The sequence below is a fragment of the Haliotis asinina genome, chromosome 12 (assembly GCF_037392515.1).
Source record: "Haliotis asinina isolate JCU_RB_2024 chromosome 12, JCU_Hal_asi_v2, whole genome shotgun sequence".
NCBI lineage: Eukaryota > Metazoa > Mollusca > Gastropoda > Lepetellida > Haliotidae > Haliotis > Haliotis asinina.
Window position 1 is genome coordinate 5,284,919 of NC_090291.1, and position 25,491 is coordinate 5,310,409.

The window sequence follows — 25,491 nt, forward strand, 5'->3', positions numbered from 1 at the left end:
AGGTGTTTGTGTCACTGAAACACATAGACAGGGACTACAGATACCAATGTAATGAGACTTCCTGGTGTCACTGAAATTCATAGACAGGGGCTATGGATACCATTATACAGTCATTCCTGGGACACACAGCCTAGGACTACAGATACGATCGTAAGGACACTTCCCGGTGTCCCTGGAACATAGACTTTAGATAAAATTGTCTGAACACTTCCTGGTGTCCCTGGAACATAGACTTTAGATAAAATTGTCTGAACACTTCCTGGTGCCTATGTGGCTGTTGCGATGAAATATAAAGACATTTTCTGCCGTGAGAGATCTCTGGATACCTTCTACCTATTCACTATTTTTCACACGCTCAACACTTTCCCGTCGATCTACTTCGTTCATGTTGCACACTCAAAGTATGCTTAAACGTCTTACTGTCACCGTTCGATATTACCTCCTAAATATCGCATTAATATTCAGCCGAAAACTCATAATGGTCCGAATATCATCTGTACGCACAAAGTTATATGTGAAGAAGACATTTGTGAGAAAAAGATATTGTTCTTTAGTCTCTATCAGCATCATGCATATATTCTCTTCGAATGTTCCCAGATAATGGGGTACTGATTTAGTGCTACGTTTTTGTGCGGTATGTAATCACGAGGAGTCATGGACGGGGAAGGGGGAGAGGGAAACGGCATGTTGGTGTAGGATTTTGCCTTCCATCAATTACTGGCGGCCTTTTCCACATATAGGACGGCGGGCTAGGCTAATGGTTAAAACGCCTGTTCATCATCATGTAGACATCTGTTCGATTCCCTAGTGGTGTCCTCCGCCGTGATACTGCTAAAGGTCGTGTAACACCGTGTACTCACTCACTCACACACTTTCCTCTCAGCTGCAATATGCTCCTGATACCTATGTAGTTCTGCTGCATAAAGGTAAAGTGACAACCAGGAAAATATTGACTGACTGAGAAGAATGTGGCAATTGAACAATGAAATGTGGCTTGTCAAATGTGGAATTGGACAATTCATCAGGTAAATGTGACAAACCACACTTTCAGCATAGATGCTTTAGACATTCCTGAGACCATCAAAGAAACAGATGTATGTTTTGGTGACGCTATGCATTTACAGAATCGCAAAGGTGGGAAACAAAACAAAGTGTTCTGAATACCACAGATTTGCCTGTAGCAGTATTAGACATTCGTGACGACTGTTGCATCAGTGAGTTGGTGAGATGTTGCTCAAAGCACTTACACTTCACGATGCATGTTTTGCAAAACATCTACAATAACGGATTGCTCAGAGTAACTGAAGAACACCCGATTTTATCTATTTTAGTCATGACAGATTAGTTCTGAAAGAATTAGATCATGACAGTTATTAATGTTGTCACACGAAAGAATTGGGTCACAACATAAAACATGAACTTATTGTGAAGAAAAGAGCATTCATGAATTTCTTGTGAATAGTTTAGTATGTACACAACCGCCATATACAACAGTTGTGCAATGTGTTGTCGACAGTACAGTGAGCCTAATCGACATGTTCTCCTTATAGACAGCCCAGGAAAATAAACAGTTCTTGTTTTCACGACACGCAGTGAAAATTTGTCCGTGTTTTTTACAAAGTTTCCGCCATGTTAGATTGTGAAAATACAAGCAAACGCTGTGGGGCACGTGTGATCATGTGAAAACCATCTGGCTTAGTTGATAGCTCTTTACAATTCGAGATCGCCAAGCCGCGAAATCCAGTGTCATCCCAACAAGTGGATCATTATTCACGCCGAATATCTAGCAATCGATACAAAGTAATTCCAGATGTCTTATTGACAAGCAGCAGATCCACCTGGCATCTGAAATTTCATATGTACATAATCTTATTTGATGCAAATTTAATTTGATAACATGGATCCTGTATGGTTCCCAATAAGTTAAAAAATGGATACTGTTGGGTTGGAACAAACGTATAGAATATAATGATGACTCCCACTTGAGCCAGACTGATAGGTCACTTTATTGTACACCAAAATCAATATTCAAAGTTTCCTGGGTTTAAACGAACACTCAACGTTGGTTTAATTAGATCTTCTATCAATGGTTATGTATGTATTATGGTAACTGATATTAATACGATATTTAAGCGACAATTTGTATTGGTAATAATGTTTATATTTTTATTTCACAAAATACACATTTCTCTTTTTGTACAATAGTTGGTAGCAATGACACATCCCCTATAGTGGCATATGCAAGATACACATAGATGTCACGTATGGATGATAACGGCAGCGGTAACGGCTGCACTTCGTCAGTTTTGTAACGACGGCAAAACATTGACATACTACCGTGCAACGTTCCCTCTGTGAGCCATGAGTATATATACAACTGTTATGGCGTACACATGTACAGCTGCACATTTGCATCTTTTATATTAGCTTCCTGCAGCCTGGCGACAGGCACACATGGTACAGGGACGGCTGACATTTGAGGAGATGAGTATTTGTTGATTACATACTTCATATATTCTGTTCACGCACGCACGCACGCACGCACGCACGCACACACACACTTATAGATGGAACAGGTACAATTGAATGTAATTGTTCTCACATCTTTGCATACATATTCTCATATCTTTACTAAACAAATTCGTGCTGAGAAATTCGCATTTGACATGCTACCATTTGCAAGTGTCAGCACGATGATAGCGCCGTCAACCTCATTCAGACATGTTTTTGTCATATTATGCCCCATACCTACATATTATTCATTTGTCCATCAGTATCAACCGTGAACATGTCTCACAAGTTATACCTGCACTAGTACCGACACTTTACATTACAGCTTACCTGTCGTAGTTGATAAATATCTCCTGACACACCTGTCCTGGGGGATGGATATACAGGACAATATTCCAATACAGATTTATGGGGAACAAAGGCCACGGAGTGTTAAAACAGCAACGGTTTGTTCAGTAAAACAATAGGCTCACAACCTCCCTCCAGCTGTATAGTGTTTTGCATCAGCTGGTCGATTTTCCGATGAATTGAACAATTGGTCCGAGGATGTGAGGCTTACTTGCAACTGAGTTTACTGGTACAAATGGCGAGAAATGAATACAAGAATGGTTTTCTCGTAATGTTAAACCACAGCTTCAAAGGGCTCGTTCCGTGATATCAACAGACACAACTGTTATTCCACTGCATGCACTGGCAGAACAGACACAAGCGAGGTATATATCAGAATTGTTACAATCGTTCCACCACGCCCTTAACTGACACAAGTGTTACAACATATATATCCACGGACACATGTGAGTTATATCACTGCATCAACGAGCACAGGTCTTAATCACGTTTTGAGCAGACACGAGTGAGATCTTTGCATCCCTGGACACAATTGTTCCACCACGTCTTCAACAGAGAAACATGAAATCAAGTCTTCAGCAGACACACGTGAGATAAATCTTGGCATCCACAGACACCAGGGTTATAAGTCAGTTTCCATGGAGTTCGCAACCCAGTGCAGACAGGCAGCAGGGTTTCACATTGGCGCGTTATTTAGACCACGAGAACTATATACACACGTGGTTGCAGAAAAAGTGTCAACAATTCACACGTAATGGCTCCAGAATCAAATGAGTCTCCCCAGCAAGTCAGCTGATTGGCAGTGAAGTGAAAATGCCGGCGTTCCCATTCTCGACAGTCCGAGGAATGGGAACCTTAGGCGCGGGTTAACCACCACTGACAGCCTGCGCTCACAGAACGCTGTAAGCCTGGCGTGAAACTGTCAGTGCCGTTATGTCTTCCGATCGCATAACGTTATTCCAGAAACACAACCCGAGACCATATACTGGTAAATGATACACAGCTTATGTGGTAGCGTTGCAAGGGCGGTGGGGTAGCCTTGTGGTTAATGCGTCCGCTCGTCACGCTAAAGATGAAGGTTCGATTCCTACACGGGTACAATGCGTGAAGCCCATTTCTGGTGTTCCTCGTCATGATATTGCTGTCATACTGCTTCAAGCTGCGTAAAACTGTAATTGCATGTTGCATGCCATCGGAAACGTGTACATTTGTACCAGTTGATCAATAATATTTCCAAGAAAATTGGTGACAAGTTCAAATAATTATCATTAACAATAATAAAAACCGTGCACAGCTACAAAAACACTAAAAGCAACATTTTATCTGACTACTACCTGTCATGATATCCTACATCCAGCCAGCTTCCAGACAAAAGCCAACTGCAGCTGATGGACGTTCTACCTCCAAGATGAGGTACGTATCACGTCTTATCAGACTCGTAAACATAGACCTAAACGGGACTCGCAATCTCGGCATCCGTCAACTGTCGGTGATGTTGTCGGACCACAGTCATCCCGTAGTCGCTGTCGTATGTTTCAAACAGCAGATTACCCATCCCTGTAGATTGCACGACACAGAAACATCAACAACAGTTTCTGTGTCCTTTGATAAGCGGCTTAAATGGGGGATAATGTATTCAACTAGCTCAACAATATATTGTAAATGTAGACACGCATCTCGGTTGAAACCTTAGCGGGGTTTATCCCGTAGATGGGTTTGATCGGTAAGTTTTAGTTAAATGCGTCTGCGTGCCTGGGACTAGTGAGATTAAATTCAGTTGTAGATCTGTTCCATCTAACACAGACGTCTATATTAATTTCATTCCACAACGCTTATATCAGACACACGATATTATTATTGAATCGTTCATCTCTGGCAGGGATGGTGATGCTGTTTCCCGCAATGCATCAATTAGACAGCTGATTGCACTTCACGGCATGAGGCAAGCATGGCGGATGGGGCAGAAAGATCTCTTCTCTCATATTACCATAATTAATCTCCTCTACTTAACAGATAATTTGTGAATAGCTGGCCAGGGTCATGCTAAAAGCTTTATTACTTTCTCTGTTATGTGTAAATAATGACTTAACCCAGCGCTGTGAAGCATGTAGAACAGATGTGATAAACCGTCCTGTCATGACGACCGCGAATGTGTACCTGTCTGAACCATCAAATCAAGAAGGATATATATTGATTACTACTTAAACCGGCGTCCAACTGCAAACATAGATGTTTGTCAGTAATCAACTAGACTGACAGTATTGTTATAACGAGTCTGAATAATCACAGGAATAGAGCTGACTTCAATATCTCATTTTCGCCATCTCTTATCATAGTGTTTTGGTGACAAGAGAAATCAAAGGAAATACCTGATAGGCTGCCAGCTTAACCAAATACATGAACAACAAATTGTTATTACTCCCTGAAATATTGTTGAAGCACGTGTTAAAGTGACACGTGCGCTGTTGACAAACTGCAGTTTTGCCTGTAAAGGTTTTTCCCCTATCTTTTGCGACATGACAGAAAGGTACAAAATGTGTCAACGCGTGTGCCATGACGGCGACTTAATGCGACGAGAGTTCAAGGAGAATGGCGTACTTCTTGTGAACGTGTTGTGTTCAGCTCAACTTAAGTTCTGACCTTGACCTCATTGAACCAGTTTAAATTTCCAAAATGACTTTGTTTTATTTTCCCCTGAGGGTATTAGTAAATGATTCATGGAGAAAGTAAACTGAAGCTCCTCACTATCTGTGTTCGTTTTTTATGAGATCTTTATTGATTTGTGTAGCAATAGCCAGCCAACCAAGGTTCACGCCATATTTGGAACCATAATGGTCTAGGATCTTTTACACTGATACCGGTTTTGAAATTCAAATATGTAATCATCTCTGAGGTCAGGTTCCAGGTCTATACTTACGAAAGTTTGCATAGGATACTGATGGACGTCATTTACGTGAGACAGGCTTATTCATTGTTTACACACATCTTTCATGGTAATATTTCCATTTTGTCATTCTTTATCATGAATATTCATAAATAAGTTTTCACGTTCTAGTTGAATATTATAACGGTTATATTATAAAGGTTATATTCCAGCATGTAACTATTTTTAAATAAGTAAAATGTCTGTTTCTGTAACATTCTTTCGAATTGTTTCAAACAGTTCTTAATGGGCCCATAGATGGTGCGTTCGCTTGTTGTGACTAACGTGCGGTTTCTATTACAAGTATCAGTAATACTGTAATGCCTGTTCTGTATTTTTCAATTGATTCAATTTCCAAGGGAGATCCGCAACAGACAGTTAGTGATCAAATTAAGCACAAAGACTTTACATTTTAACATATATATGTAACCTTGAGAGGTCCATGACAAGGCCACTCGGTATGGCAGTTACAAGGTGTCGTTGTTGCTTGTATTAAGTCCATATAAATTAACAAGTGACCAACACTGGACTAAGATGTACAGCCGAAGTTTTAAAAGTTTATATTTTGAACTAATGCCGCTATATCGGAAATGTTAAATGGTTTCTGGAAATGTTTCTTATTGCTTCCCTGCGTTACATTAAAATTTCAATTATTTTATGTTCCTGTAACTTTTCATCTGAAATATGCGTCGCCAAACTCATGGCACCAAGGCAACCAAGTCACCGTAGTGCATGAGTCTACAGACAATAAGTTCCATAAACTCTAAATGAGCTGTCCGTCTCTTCCCCCGAAACATATAAACTCCTTATTTTCAACGTCATCCAAGGTTTGACAAGACCCTCGGGTCCACACTGTACAAGTGGCTTAAGAGAAAACAACCACCATCTTCATTAGTCCGCCAGCAGGGTGCACGTGACCGAGGTGTTGCCAATTACAAAATGCTAACAGCCTATGTCAAAGAGTGGAAATTGTGTGAAAAATCTCAGCAATTTTCTCAGCACGACTAAACGTTTTATCCCGTTCCGAAATTAGACTACATATTACACCACGAAAGCTCACAGCGATTACATACTCCATAGGGACACAAAATGTTTTTCACTTGGAGTAAACCTGTCAGACGAAACGGGTATAAGATTTATGCAGTAACGTTTGGTACGTCTGGAATTGCATCATTATCATAGGAAAGATAGATCGAATATGAATAACATAATATGCTTGTGAAAGAATCATCTCATTCTCATACTTTCTCTCTCTCTCTCAAACGCTCTCATTTTAATACGCACACTCTCTCATTCTCACACGCTCTCTCATTCTCATATTCCCTCTCAACCCTCCCCCCCCCCCTTCTCCCTCCCTCTCTCTTATCGGAGTGACTGTTGTTACGAGATACCACATATCTGTACCACATATCCATGACGATACAAGTTAGAATTGCTTTCAGCAACCCGATCTTGACGACGGGATCGGGTGTTGATCCAGTACATCGTATTCAGCTTGCGTAGATCAGTACCCACGATGTTGATCACTGGATTGTCTGGTCCAGACTTGACTGTTTACAGACCGTTAAAAGAAACAAACGAGGGTATGAACATTCGTAAACAATTCCAAAACGGCCAATTCTATCTATTTATTAGCGTCCCCGACCCCGACCCCCACCCCCACACAACCCCACCCCCCAAAAAAAATCCTTCAACCTAATGTACCCTTTCATCTCAGACTCTCTCGTGGTCTGTATATGACGGGGTGACCTGACCGATGATTACGTAAAGACGCATCGGGGGACACCCATCTCCACCCCTGCGTCGTTGTACCTCTCCCTCCCACTTCAACAATAATTCATGGTAACTGTCTGCAGAGAGCGTTGGGGACGCTTCACATAGGAACAGGAGTGCTTCGGGCCAACCCTGTCGGTACACGGAATATTCATGAGGGCTGCACACCCACTAGGCGAGAACAATATACATATTGCTTGTATTGAAGCTGACAATACAGGTCCTGTGTCTATACTTATCAGATGCCGAGTAAACAGAAAACACTGAATGTTCATAAGTGAGTCGTTCATTACGGAGTCGTCTATTGAATCAGAACAGAATTCACTAGGGGGAACATTATCCCATGTAGGCAAGCTGATTGTAAACAAGAAACGATTGCTCGAAGGCTTAAGTTATGCTCTTGCTCCCCTCTGACAGATTTAGTGACGTTAACATCAAAGTAATCTGTATCCCGTCGGTCGAGTCTGGACCAGGTAAACCATTACTGATCATAGCTTTGGGAACATGAAGAATGAATCAGTTCACCGGACCTGATTCCCTTCCCGACTGTTACTACAGGCAAGGTAAAAGGTAAGTGGGATTGCCTGTCACGCCTAGAGGTCCGGGTTCTCTTCCCTGTGTATGTGTTAGATGTGTGGAGCCAGCCCCTAAAATCCGCGTACAGCTACTGTGTCTTAACTCTCGCCATTTCCATGCGATCCTGCTATTAATCTTAAGACATAAACGACAAGTAAACTTTAAATATCGAAAGCGAAATAAATGGGTCATTTGAAATCAAACACGACGATGAGTGCAATGTCCAGCTCTATCTGTGAAACCCAACACTCACACAATATTTATTCAGAACCTATGCAACATTGAGTGTGGGGGTGTAGCAGATTTGGCGAACGTTCCAGCGGCTAATTGTTGCATGTAATGGTAAACTCCCCAGGGAGCTGAGAATGAAGTATCATGCACCAACCATCCACATCAATAGTGAAATGTCACGCCCCAATATCAGTTCAGCAGCATGGAAGTAGGGCTGTGCACATGGTCACCATCATCATATCCTCAGATGTAGTTTTGTAATATCGTAGTGGTTGTAGTGGATGTAACTATAGTAGTAATCGTAGTAGTAGTCGCAATATTTGTCGTCGTCGTCGTCCTGCTAGTAGTAGTAGTAGTAGTAGTAGTAGTAGTAGTAGATGAAGTAATAGTAATGGTCTCAGTGGTAGTAGTCATAGTATTAGTTGTAGTAGTAGTAGCATCAACAACAGCAGCAATACCAGCATCAATACTAGTAATAGCAGTAGTTGTAGCAGTGGTAGCAGTAGTAACAGTAGTAGCAGTAGTAGTAGTTGTAGCATCAGCAGTAGTAATACATTGGTAGTAGTAGTAGTAGTAATAATAATAACAGTAGTAGTAGTAGTAGTAGTAGTAGTAGCAGCAGCACCAGCAGCAGTAGTAATAGCAGTGGTAGTAGTAGCAGTAGTAGTAGTAGTAGCAGCAGCAGCAGTAGTAGCAGCAGCACCAGCAGCAGTAGTAATAGTAGCAGTAGTAGTAGTAGTAGCAGCACCAGCAGCAGTAGTAATAGTAGCAGTAATAGTAGCAGTAGTAGTAGTAGTAGCAGTAGTAGTAGTAGTAGTAGTAGTAGTAGTAGTAGTAGTAGTAGTAGTAGTAGTAGTAGTAGTAGTAGTAGTAGTAGTAGTAGTAGTAGTAGTAGTAGTCAGCAGCACTGAAGTTTCCAACACTTAAAGTAATCGCCCTATTCGCTCGGTGAGAGCGCTGGTCAAAGCGTCAGGCTAGTGATCCACCGAGGTTGAGGTGTCGGGATTGTGTCAATCTGTAAACGGGAGTAAGAACCTTGGAGTCAACTTTGTGTGCAGACTCTTTCAGTGTTGTCACAATCCCCTAGTGTGCAGTACACAACCCTGTGCACATAAAAGAATCCGTTGGTATATGACATGGCGGTGGCCACATGAACACGTGCAAACACTTGAGGGTACAACAACGTACAGTAAACTTTGATAAAGTACTGTGACTATCTGTCCCATACCACCCAGCTGTGAATGGGTACCTCGTTAGGATGAGACAGACACAACATACGCGGTGCGACTAGAGACAGTAATAGTTGTATACTCCCCAGGGAGATGAGATTGAAATTCACATCCAGTGATCAAAGTAAATACATACCAACACTAGTTGCCTGGTTATGTATCCTATAGTTAGACATGTCAAAACTCGATCGCACCACAATTGTTCGAATCGTCCATAAAATGATATATTTCCATACTGCCCTCAAACACAGTATACCAGAGAGAAGTCTCCCGCAGAATACCGATTAAATATCATGTGATTAAGTGATTTGCGTGGAGAAAACTTTATCAAATTACTAATTACTAAATTTCCAGTGTCAGGCATTTTGAATCAATCACGGCATGGCAACATGTTTATGATCACTCAAACGATTTCATTCAGAACTGTCTACATCGACGTTTTGCTTGAACACTTATTCATTGAAGATGAGCGTTATGTAATGTACATAAATGCAGATCTGAGCTAACACATCAAACAGGGATTGTAGTCCGTCACTACGACTTTCATCAACTAACCCAATTTAAAGACGATATTGACTGGCTGGACCTTTCTCGGAGTTTTCTTACTGTAATCATTTTACAGTTGTCGAGATTCCCCAACAGTGGCCAGGCCCAGTCTCGTATTAGCAGTGACCAGATAGACGTAGTTGTAGTTGCAGTAGTGGTAGTTGTGATGGTGTGATTGTAGTAGTGCTAGTGTTTGGTACCTGAAGTAGTATTGATAGCGGCGGCGGTTGTAGTAGCTGTCTGTGTCGTAGTAGCAGTGGAGTTGCAGTTGTGCAAGACACTGTACGAGTAGTAGCAGTGGCATAAAGAACGTGTTAGTAGAAGTAGCGACGGTCAAAGTAGTGAGTGAGTTTGGTTTCACGTCGCTTTTAGTAATATTCCAGGAATATCATGAGGAGGAATATCAGTTATCGCCTTCTCTAACTGTGCTCATCTATGGAATCGAACCCGGGTCTTCCGCGTGACAAGCAAACGCTGTGTATTGTTTCAAAGAAACCCCCAGTGTCGACAATGATATAGAAGAAACATATCGGCTGTAATAGTAAACTGGGAGTATATACGTTTACAGTATCATAGTACATCCATATAGATATTGCATTTCTCCTATTTCCTTCCTACAGATAAACCTATCTTATTACATCAAACTCAAGGCTAATAAAAATATACAGTAACACAATAGCGAGTATTAAAATGTTGGCACACTTCATAATAGAGCAATATGTCACTGACTGTTATTGGATAGTCATTCCGTGTTGCTGTTGTTGAGCTCTAGTAATACACTAGCCCACTTGGTTAAATGTTAGTGTGACAAGCCCTTCGTGGCACATCCATCTAGGGTGACATTTGTCTGGAGCATGAGGGGATGGGATAAGCAAAATATGTAAACAGAGTGAGTGAAAATGTTTCACGCCGCTTCGTCACATGTTTGTTGTTCAATCAGATGGTGTTCAAGAACGACCGTCACGATACTATTCTTATAGACATACAACTTCTACACTCTATGAAAGACAACGTTTCGGCATTTCTAATGTCGTTTTCAAGAAAGTTGTGATGACATTAGAATCTCTGTCGAAAAGACGCATTTAACAGAATGAAGAACTTTATCAATGAAAAATATTATCATCACCTCAACTTCTAACATCTCTATAAAAGATGTCAGGCGGTGTTCGAGTAGGCATGTAATGACGTTAAAGGTGGGCAAGATACATTTTATTACAAACACGAACAGTTTATAGAACAAGAACAGCACACTGACTCGATCACAATAGGTACCTAAAGCTACAAGAGTGTAACACCACAAACCATAGAGCGCAAAGGGGGAAGAATAATGTCAGTAGTTGAACAAAACCTGTTTCACTGAAAGATCAATATCAGAGTAACAGCATAAAGAAACAAAGATATTTTCTGTAAATTTCGTATTTTCAACGAAAGTGTGATACTTGTATTTCTCTGTAATATAGAAGTTATATAATACTCACTGTTCGTGTAACTGAAAGCCATGAGAACAAAGTTTATATATCCGTTATCATACAGCGAATGTTTCGCGTCTGAAACAAAAGCACTATAACAGCTTCCCCGACACTCCGATAGGATGTTACTGGTGTCCCGAGTGACAGGTGTTGACTGCTGATGTCGCGCCAGTGATGCAACAAATCAAGGCGATCAATGTGAGCGGTCATCAAAGTGGTGATCTATAGTCAGTGACAACATGTTATTTAACTATTTAATTGTGTTAGGTTTCGTTTATTTATTGCCCCATTGAATAACCAGACAGAGACATTGAATATGGTTTCACGCCTCTTTTAGCAATATTCCTGCAACTGGTCACGTAGTCTGATAATCGGGTTTAGGGTCAATAACATCAAACGAAGATTTATTATTCACTATGAGTATACTATCCCTTAAACTAATTCAAACTTGCTCTACAAATCAGTACAGGATATGGTTTAAAGGAAAGCCACAAACACTACATCCACAACCATAAACAATATCTATCGACACAGACATTGTTTCATTCCGACTGTCTCATGCATACGATTGTGAATCACTTTCAGATACTTAAGATATGAAGTGTTCACGAACAGGTGGGCGTGGCTAGCCGTACAGCTGGCAACACATGCATAGCCAAGTCAATAATTGAGGAACATTTACTTCGATAGCCTGTTATCGAGATCCTGAAACAAATATATCCAAGAAAGTCCATTGATGTCTGGACCATGTGACACGATGCGTATACTCTGAAAATGAAGAAAGTCATTGGGCTCGTTTAAATTATATTGTGTGATAGTGTTTTTGAAGTGGTGCTTTCCCGTAAATATGTTCATTTCAGAATATGTTCATTTTTGGGTTTTTTTTGCTATTTTTTTACGCTATGTGCATGATTATAACTAATTATTAACTGTACTGTTCAATACATTCTGTACACTATACGACATCAACGGACTGGCGTAGCATTAAATACAGGTAATACGGTATTGAATTTTAAAGACGCTGCCATTGCTCTTGTCATGAGGATTGGTCTAAGGTAATCGTCAGTCATTCAAAGCAGACTGATCACGGGATGCTTGACATGGGAAACACCTACATCAGTTGGTGATAGGGACGAGACAAGGGTGGCTGAGACACAAACTCAGTCTAGATGTCAGGAAATCGGTTTTGGAATGTTTTCAGTCTCAAATTCAATACGGTAATAGTGCCAATTTTGCAGGAACACTCACACATTACGGCCAACGCGACGTAACCATGGCAATACAAATTAAAACGATTGCGCATGTTTGATTTGAAACTAAGATCTATAAGATTCGATAATGGTCCCCTTTCTGATCCTCTCCCGATAGCCCAGTGTATTGAGCTCCGTCACTACTCCTATCGTAAACACGGCATGATGGACTCAACTCCATATTGACTGTCACACGTTTATCGCTGCCGTCGACTTTTAAATATAACACGCCAACGGCAGGGAATAATCAGACACGATTATCCACGACAGAGTCCATTCGGGGCAGAAGGCAAAGCGTGATAAAATATTTAGAATTAATGATGACACCAGGTGTTCGCGTAAAGGGTGAGTGAGTGAGTATAAATTTACGCCGCACTGAGCAATGTATCAACCATATGGCTGCAGTTTGTAAATAATCAAGTCTGGACCATGCAATCCAGTGATCAGAATCATGAGGATCAATCTACGCAATAGGGACACGGTGGTATATGGCATTCAAGTAAGCGAGCTTGACCACCCTCTTAATCGCCTCTTACGTCAAGCGTAGGTTATTGATGACCAGTTCTAGCCCGGATATGCGGGTGTGCGTAAATATGTCCTGCTCAATCCGTAGCACCTGGATTTATAACCTGCAGAATTGATATATTTGAAGAATTTATATCTTATGATGTCTGTCAGACAGCGTACAAGAGAGAATATCTGGTAACTGCATTAATCTTATTTTGTGTCAAGCTCGTTTTTCTAACATAGTACATCAACACATGTTAACTGACAGAACACACAGAATACGGGTAGAGAAGTCGAGCTTCACAACGCTGTTCAGATATCGCCGTTGCTGCAAAAATTGGAGCGTTGTAATATCAACTGAAGTTAGCTCAAAGGTACGGGACTCAAAGCTACAAAGCATTTTCCATAATCATGAGTAATTTCCAATGAAACAATGCAGCACAGCTCAAAGAAAACACTCGTAGAGTTCGGCCATCAAACAGTTATTTTGGAGAGAATTCCAAACACCTCCTTACATTCACTTACACCACAGTCATTTCTTCAGACAACCACTTTGGTAGATAAGGTGTTCTGGAGCTAACCTTGGTTTTCTGTAATATTCTCAGATATTATTGTTTCAAACAAATGAGTGTGCACGAGTTTTACGCCGCTTTTAGCAGTATTCCAGCAATATCACGGCGAGTACACGAGAAATGGGCTTCACGTATTGCAATATGGGGAATCGAACCTGGGTATTCCGCATGGCGTGCCAACGACTAACCACTGTGCTACTCTCCCCTACAAATGTCGTACAAACGTTAAAATGTGAAGAAAGACTTTGTAACAGGTTCTCTTTGTACAAAATCGTATTGGTACCATTTACTCTGAATAACACATTAATTATACTGAAGAACGAAGAGGGCCGAAGTGCTATATTCCTCAGTCGCCCTAGCGTAGGTGTCACTATTGAAACGAATAGATATCCCAGGCTGTAGGTAAAACATAGCCCATATATGCTCACGCCAATAATGGTTGTCACCCCATGTTCCGTTAATAAAACTGCAGGGAGTGACAGACATTATTGGCCTGGGTATATCAAATACATAATGCGTGCTAAATATAGTGTTAATTAGTTAAGTTTTCCTTGCACATGGTAAAATAACATGTGACATATATTTTCAATATGGCTGCCTAAACGGCTAGGTTTAAGATCCATTAATCGAGAAACAACTGGAAGAGCAAATAATGAAAGAAAATGGGGGTTAAGCTAGGAACATTACAACAGCGAAATATATTGTTCTTAGACTTTTTCTAGAAAGAACTATACACTTTAAGAATTATGATTACCGTCAAAACTCTTTGTTATTAATTCATGTAATGTACATAGCATTAAGCAGCCAAAGTATGACAGTCTAAATCTACCTCTTTCTGACGAACATTGATCACCCGATTACCGGTTATCGATTTAAAGCCCAGCTGTTCCGTCCTGGCGACTATTTCACGCCAAGATAATGTAGGTTACACATGGCTTCAACGTGATTTGATGGTGTCACTAGATGTCACTGATGGTCGTATCGGTAAATCAGACACATAGTACAATGTGGGGACTTACATCTGGCCATTCACGACCATCATCCGAGGTGCTAGTGGTGGAAATAGAAAATGACGTGTATACCGCATAAGTTCATTGTAAACGAAATTGTTTCCCTGCGAAATTAAGCATTGTTTCTTAAAACAACCGATTATATGGCGCGTTGAATTGACGTAAATGGACATTTGTACATGTGTATCAGACATGCCAAATGTCCATTAGTTTGCTTACAGGTAACAAAGGCATCATAATGGCGTTTGTGAAGGTGCCATGAAACCATCACATATATACGAGTCTGCCAGAGCGCACCATCTGGTACATTCTCCTCCGACCCTTAGTCACACATACCGGTCCATAAACAGCATGACATATTCTTACACGCACGGGGAATCAGCGTCGCTGGAATTGTGGATTAAAATTAGAAGTAATAATGATCAATGGATACCAGTTTTTCTCCATGATGTATACGATGGGTGACACATAATTCTGAGTCTCTAATAAAATGTTTTTGGCCTAGACACATAAGGACGTATACATTTTTGCCAAATATTTTGGAGTGACTTTATTCCAGTTTGGCAGGTGTTCTTTTCTTGGCTGTTCAAAGTGTGTTCATTTTCTATCAAATCACCGTTTGTGACTGATTTGGGATCGAAGTATTTCATAAACAGTCACAAAGAGACTGGAACAAGATCTACAAGATCAGCTTCGATCTTGCATGGGAAATGGTGTGAACGGTGAATTATGTTTCAGATGTCAGACTCGTTATAACAGAGGGAATTTGTGCCAACTTTGCGGAGAAAGCTGCATATCTGATAGTTGGAGTTCCGGCGATAATCATGACGTCCCAAACTGGTGATGATGTGGTTAGTTGGAAATTGAAACTTCTCCGTTCTAAATTTACACACAAAATGTTGTTCAGACAACGCTTGAGGTCACAGAAACTGGTCATGATGAAATACATTTCACAAGACCCAAACACGAGCAAACCATGCACGCACTATTGTGTCACGTATGTAATACTGTAGCGCCAGATTTGACTAAACGTTTTGACTAAAATTTGGCATGTTTTCCCGTTTGCAAAGGCCGATATCACCAAAATATCCCCGACTGATTTCCATAGTCGTGCCATATGTCTTTCCCTTGCTGGCTTCAAATGCTGCGAGATCTTGCAACTGACAGGCCATCTACGTGACGAGTCCCTAGAGTCATCAAATAGTGGGTTTTCTGCAGCCCAAAGAAACGTCTGTCACAGTCTTCAGTGGCTGACATTCACGCTATTCGGCATCATGGTCCCTAGGAAATCTACAGGTCGTTGCTGAAACACATCGCAGATCGGGGCTGTCATCTGAAGTCCGCTAGTCTGTCAGAAACACCGTCAACTACAACACTGACAGCCACCGACACTATAGGTCAAGGTCAAGATCAAGCCGTATTCTGCAAGGGCAAGGTTGACAGCAGGTTTATAAAAGGTATCCGTTTTCTAAAGCCGATATTACAAGCGCCACTGTTAGCTCAGTTGGCTAAATCTTTGAGAAAAAAAATCGGGTGACGTCCAGAACAAAATGCTCTACAGTAACGCAATGGCTTCTATGCCGGATTAAGAATTCACCAAACAAATCGTATACAGACCATCAGACCGTCCAATCAAATCGTATATAGACCATCAGACCGTCCAATCAGATCGTATATAGACCATCAGACCGTCCAATCAGATCGTATATAGACCATCAGACCGTCCAATCAAATCGTATATAGACCATCAGACCGTCCAATCAGATCGTATATAGACCATCAGACCGTCCAATCAGATCGTATATAGACCATCAGACCGTCCAATCAAATCGTATATAGACCATCAGACCGTCGTATAAGTAAGCATGGGCAGGAGGGTATACAAGATTCAAGTGTCTGCACTACGGAGGTATAAGTGTATATGTGCCTATGGTACACTATGACAGCGTTGGGCGGATATAGAACGTTATATTTGCAATGATATTGCGATATTATTCAGAACCTCACAATGTAATCAGCCATCATACAGTACGAGGGGATGTCAATAAGTTTTGAGCCTTGCATAGAAAAACACAAAATATTGGTATGAACCACATTTATTTTTCAACATAGTCCCCTTGTGAGTCAAGACACTTGTTCCATCTTTTTTGCCAGGCGCTGATGCCATCTCAGTAGAAGGAGCCATTTTGGTCCTCAAACCAAGCCTCAGCAGCAGCAATAAGCTCATTATCATCCTGAAATCTATAACCACGCAAGTATTTCTTGAGATCTGGGAACAGATGGTAATCACTTTGTGCCAGGTCTGGAGAGTAGGGGGGATGCGGCAAGATTTCGTACCCGCATTCCTGGACAGCAGCGGCTGCAACGCGAGAGGTGTGTACTGGAGCATTGTCTTGATGTAGAAGAATACCACGTCTGATCTTGCCCCGGCGCTTCTCCTTGATTTACTGTCGCACTTGCCTCAACAAGTTAGCGTAATATTCCCCATTCATTGTTCTTCCTTTAGGTAAGTAATCTATGTGGGTGACGCCTTTGCTATCCCAGAAGACTGTCGCCATTACCTTCTGCACTGCTCTGGAGGCTTTGAACTTTTTGGTCCTGGGAGAAGTGACATGTGTCCATTCCATGGATTCTTGTTTGCTCTCAGGATCATAGTGGTGGATCCAGATTTCATCACAGGTTACTAGCCTAAAGTGAAAATCTTCTGGATTCTTGTTGTATCTGGTTAGCACCCATCTTGCACACACACACACCTTAAGGCACACACCTTGGACATGACGAGATGTTCATGAAGAATTGACTCGATGGATCCGTGTGAAATGCCTGTGGTCTCCTCTAACTCGTGGAGTGTGATTCGACGATTTTCCAGCACAAGTCTATGCACTCTGTCAATGTTTTCGTGACTAGTGCTTGTTGTTGGGCGTCCTGGACGGGGGACATCTTCAAGACTCTCTCTACCATGCTTAAATTGACCCATCGTTTGATGGTAGCAGATGAAGGGGAAGACTTCCCATAAACTGCTGAAGGCCTTTCTTCAATGTTCTTCGCCGAGTTTCTTTCAAGAACTAAAAACTTAATTACTGCTCTATACTCAATTTTATTCATTTTCACTGCCGTGAGGGGGTCTCTTTCTGTTAATGTGAGCTGTTCAATAACTTCTGAGAGTAGGATACCAAACCTTATATATCACATCAGCTATACCCCAAGGTTCAATGTCGTACCATAGGCTGTGACACCTGGGTATGAAAAATGCTCAAGGCTCAAAACGTATTGACATCCCCTCGTACATAGATATACTTGATAATAAAATATGTTGTACCTGATTACTTAGGAATGTTTATCAATTTTGTTGCGTTTAAGGTCCAATACAGCGCACAAATAGACCACGCCCACAACCGGCATTTCATTAAGGATTGGCTGATAATAGAAAGGGTGGAGCTTGTGTTATATTTCGAGTGTTGACGATTTAATCAGAATTCAGCGTGATATCAACGTCAGTCATCATATTCAATATATTTTACCCATGAGAACAATGCAATTATGAAGAGGTCGTAGTAACTATTACAAAGAGTTCACCGTCGAAAATTAGATACATCCCTTAAGCAAAAAAACCACCATGCACTACACACATACGCACACACACGCACGCATACACCTACTACATGCCGATGCTACACTCATACACACATACTTAAACTATATGTCATTCTACACCCATACATCCATACCTACTCTATGACATCCTACGCCCATACACACATACCTACTACATGTCATCCTACATCCATACACACATGCCTACTACATGCCATCCTACATCCATACACACATACCTACTCAGTGGCATACTACACCCATACGCCCATACACACATACCTACTACATGCCATCCTACATCCATACACACATGCCTACTACATGCCATCCTACATCCATACACACATACCTACTCAGTGGCATACTACACCCATACGCCCATACACACATACCTACTACATGCCATCCTACATCCATACACACATGCCTACTACATGCCATCCTACATCCATACACACATACCTACTACATGCCATCCTACGCCCATACACACATACCTACTACATGCCATCCTACATCCATACACACATACCTACTCTATGACATCCTACGCCCATACACACATACCTACTACATGCCATCCTACATCCATACACACATGCCTACTACATGCCATCCTACATCCATACACACATACCTACTACATGCCATCCTACGCCCATACACACATACCTACTACATGCCATCCTACATCCATACACACATACCTACTCTATGACATCCTACGCCCATACACACATGCCTACTACATGCCATCCTACATCCATACACACATACCTACTACATGCCATCCTACATCCATACACACATGCCTACTCAGTGCCATCCCACACTCAAACACCCATACACACACAGCCACCCAATGCCATCCTGCACCCAAACACACATACCTTCACTGCCATACTACATCCAGACGCACATATATACATAGACAAGCAAAATCTCTCTCTCTCTCTCTCTCTCTCTCTCTCTCTCATCGTCAATGAAACCATATGCATATATGTAACATATAGTGTGTGCTTTAAGTTTTAAGTGAGTTTAAACTGGATGGTTAGTATATTATACTGGATCTCTCTGACTTTTGTGATTGTATGATCTGCCGGCACTGATCTCTCAGCAGTTGAGGTATATTAAACCAGATGTCTGTTGCTACTACAACAAGAAATGCGACACTAACAACTACACATTGTGTGGCATGGAGCGAGAGGGAGTGCATATGTGTGACTCAGGTCTCTCTCTCTCTCTCTCTCTCTCTCTCTCTCTCTCTCTCTTTCTATCTCTCTCTCTCTCTCTCTCTCTCTCTCTCTCTCTCTCTCTTCAAAATATGACTACCTTTTACCAGGATATGTCGGTAGCAACTTTGATCTGTCTTTGTATACATCAATACATATACAATCCACAATCCGTGCAAGATCTACAACGGTCGCTAGAGGAATAACTACAAATGTCAAATTCCCTTCAACTGAGAAAACCTACCTCTGAAATACATGTTGACTGTTCGTGATGACAATGGCCGCGGATATAGTTGTGATGTCAAATCAATATTTCCTGAGACGCCATCTACAGACAAGCTGTGTTTCTCTTGACACTATGTTGTTCGTGAAGGCCAGCCAGCACAACTACCTGTCTGTCCCAAACGTACATTGCACTACAGTTTGTCGCGTGTACAACCGCAAAGCTGTTACTGTTTATATTCGTGCAGTCATGACGAGGTGCTCATGTTGTATGCTGCACGAGATGTCCTCTAGCAGATGCTGTCAGGTACGGACGCCAACACTGAGTGTATCATGTTCAGCAGGTACATAATACATATAAACCCTCAATGCAGGGAAAGACCACATAGATGCATATTCAGAAATTGTATGTCCCGCAAGCTTTCAATGAGGTCATGCCAGTACTTGATGAATATCGGTTTCTGACATATGCTTAAAGATAACGCCGATTAGTATTAGAGTTCAGGTATTTCGACGCGATAACAAACCACAGTTAACAATTCATAATAGTCCGACTATTCTAATATGAGTTGACTCAAAGTGTCATCCTTATTCCTATGAAACCTTCTACCCTGAACTATGTGCAAACCGAAACTTCTACATGGTCACACCGAATCTTCAATCTACAACCATTATCCAGAAGAACTGCTTGTGTCGAGATCCAATAACACCCGCGCGCTTCAAACAGGAGGTTGAACATCCTCTTCTCACTGCATTGAATGTATAAGACTTCCAAAGTTCAGACGGTAAATCCGTATATCATGAGCATTTTCCACAGATGATAATTTGGCCAACCACTTCCAGGAGCCAGAACTACGCTCTTCTCGTCTAAATACACAGAGGCGCTAAAGACACTTAACTCGTCTCCTATCAAAGGAAGACTTGATAATCTCTGCCCTGTATATAGTCTTATTACTGCATTATCAAGTAGGACCCTACATAACCCGCCGTGACGTGCCCTTCCGGCACTACACATGTATCAGCCTCCGTAAACATGGTGTAAAAATCTCTAAGGCCTCGCATTTAAAGTGACGTGCCACAATCGTTGGTGCCGGTATCAGTATCCCATTACCACTTCAGTTTGAAATACACACACTGAAACATGTCGTGGCAGATAAGTTGCTGGAACCGGTAGTAAGCTACCCAAAATAGCATATTCGGGTCATATTGTTCACTTGGGGGAGAGTTGTGGGCTTTTTCAAATTTATAACTGCCCCCGAATGACAGGGACTGTTATATTGGACGAACTAATGATTCAGAGAACACGACATCGCCGGGAGCTTTTGATGAGTGGCTTGTGATAGGGCAGGTGTGAATGAATACGATTTCTGAAGGTCAGCGTGACCTATCAAGTGTTGGCACAGTTTTAGGTGTATCGTATGCGAAATATAACATGACATTATCATGCTGGCATAGAGGCGTGCTTCCACACTGATGTTACACGTTTTCATGTTGTCACAGTTTCATATTAAAATGTTGTAATTAAAATTATGTTGCCCCAAATCAATGTTCTCCTCCCGAATCACATGTGAAAGAAGACGATGATATCTGGATCATGTCATAACTCAGTTCCTTATCAATTCAGTGTTGACAGCAAACGCATCTCATATGAGTCGAAATGTGACTGTAATAGCATGTAATAGCATGTGGCTTAAAAACCGGGACCTAGCTATTGTCCGATTCCTGTTTAAGAGACTTTATAGAGTATGTTGCATAGCCCGTACAATGATTTAAATTAAGCTCGAGTCGAAACAACAGTGGTGACAAGAGCGTTCCAAACTCTCTTTGAAGTGTTTTTTTCGTATCTATATCAATGAAATGGTTAAGTTGCAAGAACCAATCACCAGAAGGAAAGTTAATTACTGCAAAACACCAAAAATAGTTATTTTCAGGTACTCATATCTTTGTACGAACACGTGGTGTTACCGCTCACTGAAGGCGTCAATTTATACAATTCATACAATTCGTTCTCACATTTTACGGCCGCAGGAATTACTATTTTTGTACGGTGATAATCGTGAATGATTATGTTCTGGCGTTGACGTTTGATATTTCAATAAAAAGTGCTTTGGGGAATGCTTAACATCGGAAATGACAATTTGGCCAGAATAATCTTGACTATAAAAGGCTGACATCAAACAATATCTGTGCAAATTTCTTCAACATGGTCTAAAGATAAATGTTATTATTAGTCTGTAAAAGAGAACTCGAGAAACATTTCACAGGGAACATATCCAGGAAAGAAGTTTTGTTTATTTGCGTTATGTAACTCCGTGATATAGCAATATTCCAGCTATATGGGTCTATAAGTAATCGAGTCTGCCCAAGACAATCCAGGGATCAACAGTATGAGCATCGATCTACGATGACATACCAACCAAAAGCGACCCTGACCATCCAATCGCATGAGTCGCCTCTTGCAGCAAGCATAGCTTTGATGAGACCCAGTTCTAATCTGGATCTTTATGGGTGACAAAATATAAGTATGTAGTAGCCGTTGGTGTCCCAGACGTGGTGGAGGCTGTTACATGTGTACCCGAGGGGTCGTGCTCCTCGTCTCATCGAAAGAGCTACGATGTTATTATATACTACCCATGTCCTAAACTAAATTATGTTCCACGCATGAAATAAATAAATTTGTAACGTTGAAAAGTTTATTGTCGTGAATTCAATAAATGACATAATCTCAGTGAAAAGTTACGTATTCTTAACAGAACTTTACACCAGTTGCTTTTCGGCAGTTTGATGCACAATCCTCGTTCAATTCATCTGCATGAGGTTTGCATTTGGTTTCCACAACTTAGTAAAGATATTCATCGTCAATGAAACCATATGCATATATGTAACATATAGTGTGTGCTTTAAGTTTTAAGTGAGTTTAAACTGGATGGTTAGTATATTATACTGGATCTCTCTGACTTTTGTGATTGTATGATCTGCCGGCACTGATCTCTCAGCAGTTGAGGTATATTAAACCAGATGTCTGTTGCTACTACAACAAAAAATGCGACACTAACAACTACACATTGTGTGGCATGGAGCGAGAGGGAGTGCATATGTGTGACTCAGGTCTCTCTCTCTCTCTCTCTCTCTCTCTCTCTCTCTCTCTCTCTCTCTCAAAAACACACTTAGTCTACATAATGCCTTTCGTTAATATTCATACATTACCATTTGGCAGACGCATGCGAATGGAATGATTTATAACATAATTTATATTGATTCTTCAGTGTGATATCTGTCATTGTGCAAGTTTCATGAACGCACCATGCATGATTCATACTCCGACAGTTCAAGACATGCTGTGAGGCCGCACGGTGCTATAGCCAGGACCATTAATAGGATCCATTCAAAGGCATGATTGGTTCCCAGAAAAACACAATAACTCCTGTTTCCTTCTTCATGAGCTGTAATGAAATCGTGGGTGTAGTTTGTAGCGGCAATACAAACAGCTTTCATTCATAAAACACCAGAATGAATGTTCGGGGTTAGGCTCCATAAAGAGAGACAAGAGAGACTATGCTTGAATAAACTCCTAGTTCTAAAGCAGTTTTCTATCATTATACCGGTTTATCGCAATTATGGAATCTTAGATGGGACATTGTCGCAAGTAAAAAGTAAAAACTAACAAAATAAACCACAGTGTGATCACCTGACACTGCGACAACGCGATAGTTTGGACACTTGTCGCATGTGGCATTGTCGGGCATGGAATAATATCTTTTTAGTCGTTAAAAGGACTACAATGCGATAGAGTGATGATTTTCAAAGTCACAATATGTCGCCCCATCCAAGATGTGTAAGAAAAAAGCCTTAAACAGCGTGAGAGCGCGACATATTGCCACAATGCCATTGCCACACTGTCACATTTTGGTCAGTTTCGCCACATTTTGCATGTTTTTGAGGGCAAGAATGCGACAACGCGACAATATCCCTTCTAGGTTTTCATATTATGAAAGATGCTGGCAAAAATTGCGCGTATGGATCAAACGTTTTTGCCACTTATATTGTTTCCAAATGGTGAACTGATAACTGAAACTTTAAAACCTTCATCTTTAATCTGATATACATAACCAAACGAGCGGAATATTTGCACCCCGTATCACAGAGGGTGTGGGGACATCAGGGAGTGTTGGACGAGTACAGGTGAGGTCGGCTTACACGATTAGCACAGGAAATATGATAACTGTAGTATTGCCAGTAGTTACTTATACAGACATTCTTCCACATCGTTACACATGTTTCCGTCACTTTAAACGGAAGTTATTATGCATGGTATTTGATTCATTTATTTACTCCCGTGACATGGTAAAGGAACAACAAGTTCCATTTTAAAGCGGTGCTGAATGGCGTACACTGGTATCGCACCACCCACATTTTCTTCGACAGACGCTACCTACTAGACTTCAGAATGGTCCGTGTTTGTAAAGAGGCTTTACATCAACGAACATGAAAATTAAAGCACTGCCTCTTCTGTCACATATGGTCAGTAGCATATAAAAGAGACAGACACGCAACACATATCGCTGTTGAGTTGATCGTCTCGAACAGCCACATAATACATATATTGGTTAGAGTCGATCTGCTATGACAGACACAAAATACATATATTGGTTAGAGTCGATCTGCTATGACAGACACAAAATACATATATTGATTAGAGTCGATCTGCTATGACAGACACAAAATACATATATTGGTTAGAGTCGATCTGCTGTGACAGACACAAAATACATATATTGGTTAGAGTCGATCTGCTATGACAGACACAAAATACATATATTGGTTAGAGTCGATCTCCTATGACAGATACTTAATACATATAAGTTAGAGTCGATCTGCTATGACAGACACAAAATACATATATTGGTTAGAGTCGATCTGCCCTGACAGACACAACATACATATATTGGTTAGAGTCGATCTGCCCTGACAGACACAACATACATATATTGGTTAGAGTCGATCTGCCCTGACAGACACACAATACATATATTGGTTAGAGTCGATCTGCCCTGACAGATACTTAATACATATAAGTTAGAGTCGATCTGCTCTGACAGACACTTAATGCATATAAGTTAGAGTTGATCTGCTCTGACAGACACACAATACATATATTGGTTACAGCTGATCCATTATGTAACGGGATGGAGGGATCGAAATGTGTTCCGTCATCTGATGAAGTCGTTTGAGGATTATGAAATCTGTTGTCTGCAGGTAGATACTGTTCTGTCTTGATAATGACGGCTGTTGGCATGCTTTATCAAGTTTAAAATGCATTGGCGTTAATCTCTTGAAAGCAAATATATACGTTAGAGCATTTAAAATCGAAACAGATTAGAGATAAAGTATAATGCCAGTATTTGGCTCTGATCAATGAGCACAAAGCTCAAACGCGTGGCTGGATTATCCTGTTTTGAATCCCCAGAGCAAAACGGCTTGCATTTTATAGAGAG

At 41.0% G+C, this 25,491-nt stretch overlaps 1 protein-coding gene across 4 annotated transcripts in view; it reads right to left on the minus strand.

The window, feature by feature from the left end:
- Nucleotides 1-25,491, minus strand: part of LOC137257622 (glycine receptor subunit alpha-2-like) — a 119,397-nt gene that overhangs the window by 70,970 nt on the left and 22,936 nt on the right. Inside the window, exon 1 of one of the 4 annotated variants that reach the window (XM_067794950.1) lies at nucleotides 2,842-3,134. The exons of the other annotated variants lie outside the window; for them this stretch is intronic. The gene's annotated coding sequence lies outside the window, so the exon portion shown is untranslated. Of the gene's footprint in view, nucleotides 1-2,841; nucleotides 3,135-25,491 lie in introns of those variants that run through there. 4 annotated transcript variants of the gene reach the window in all.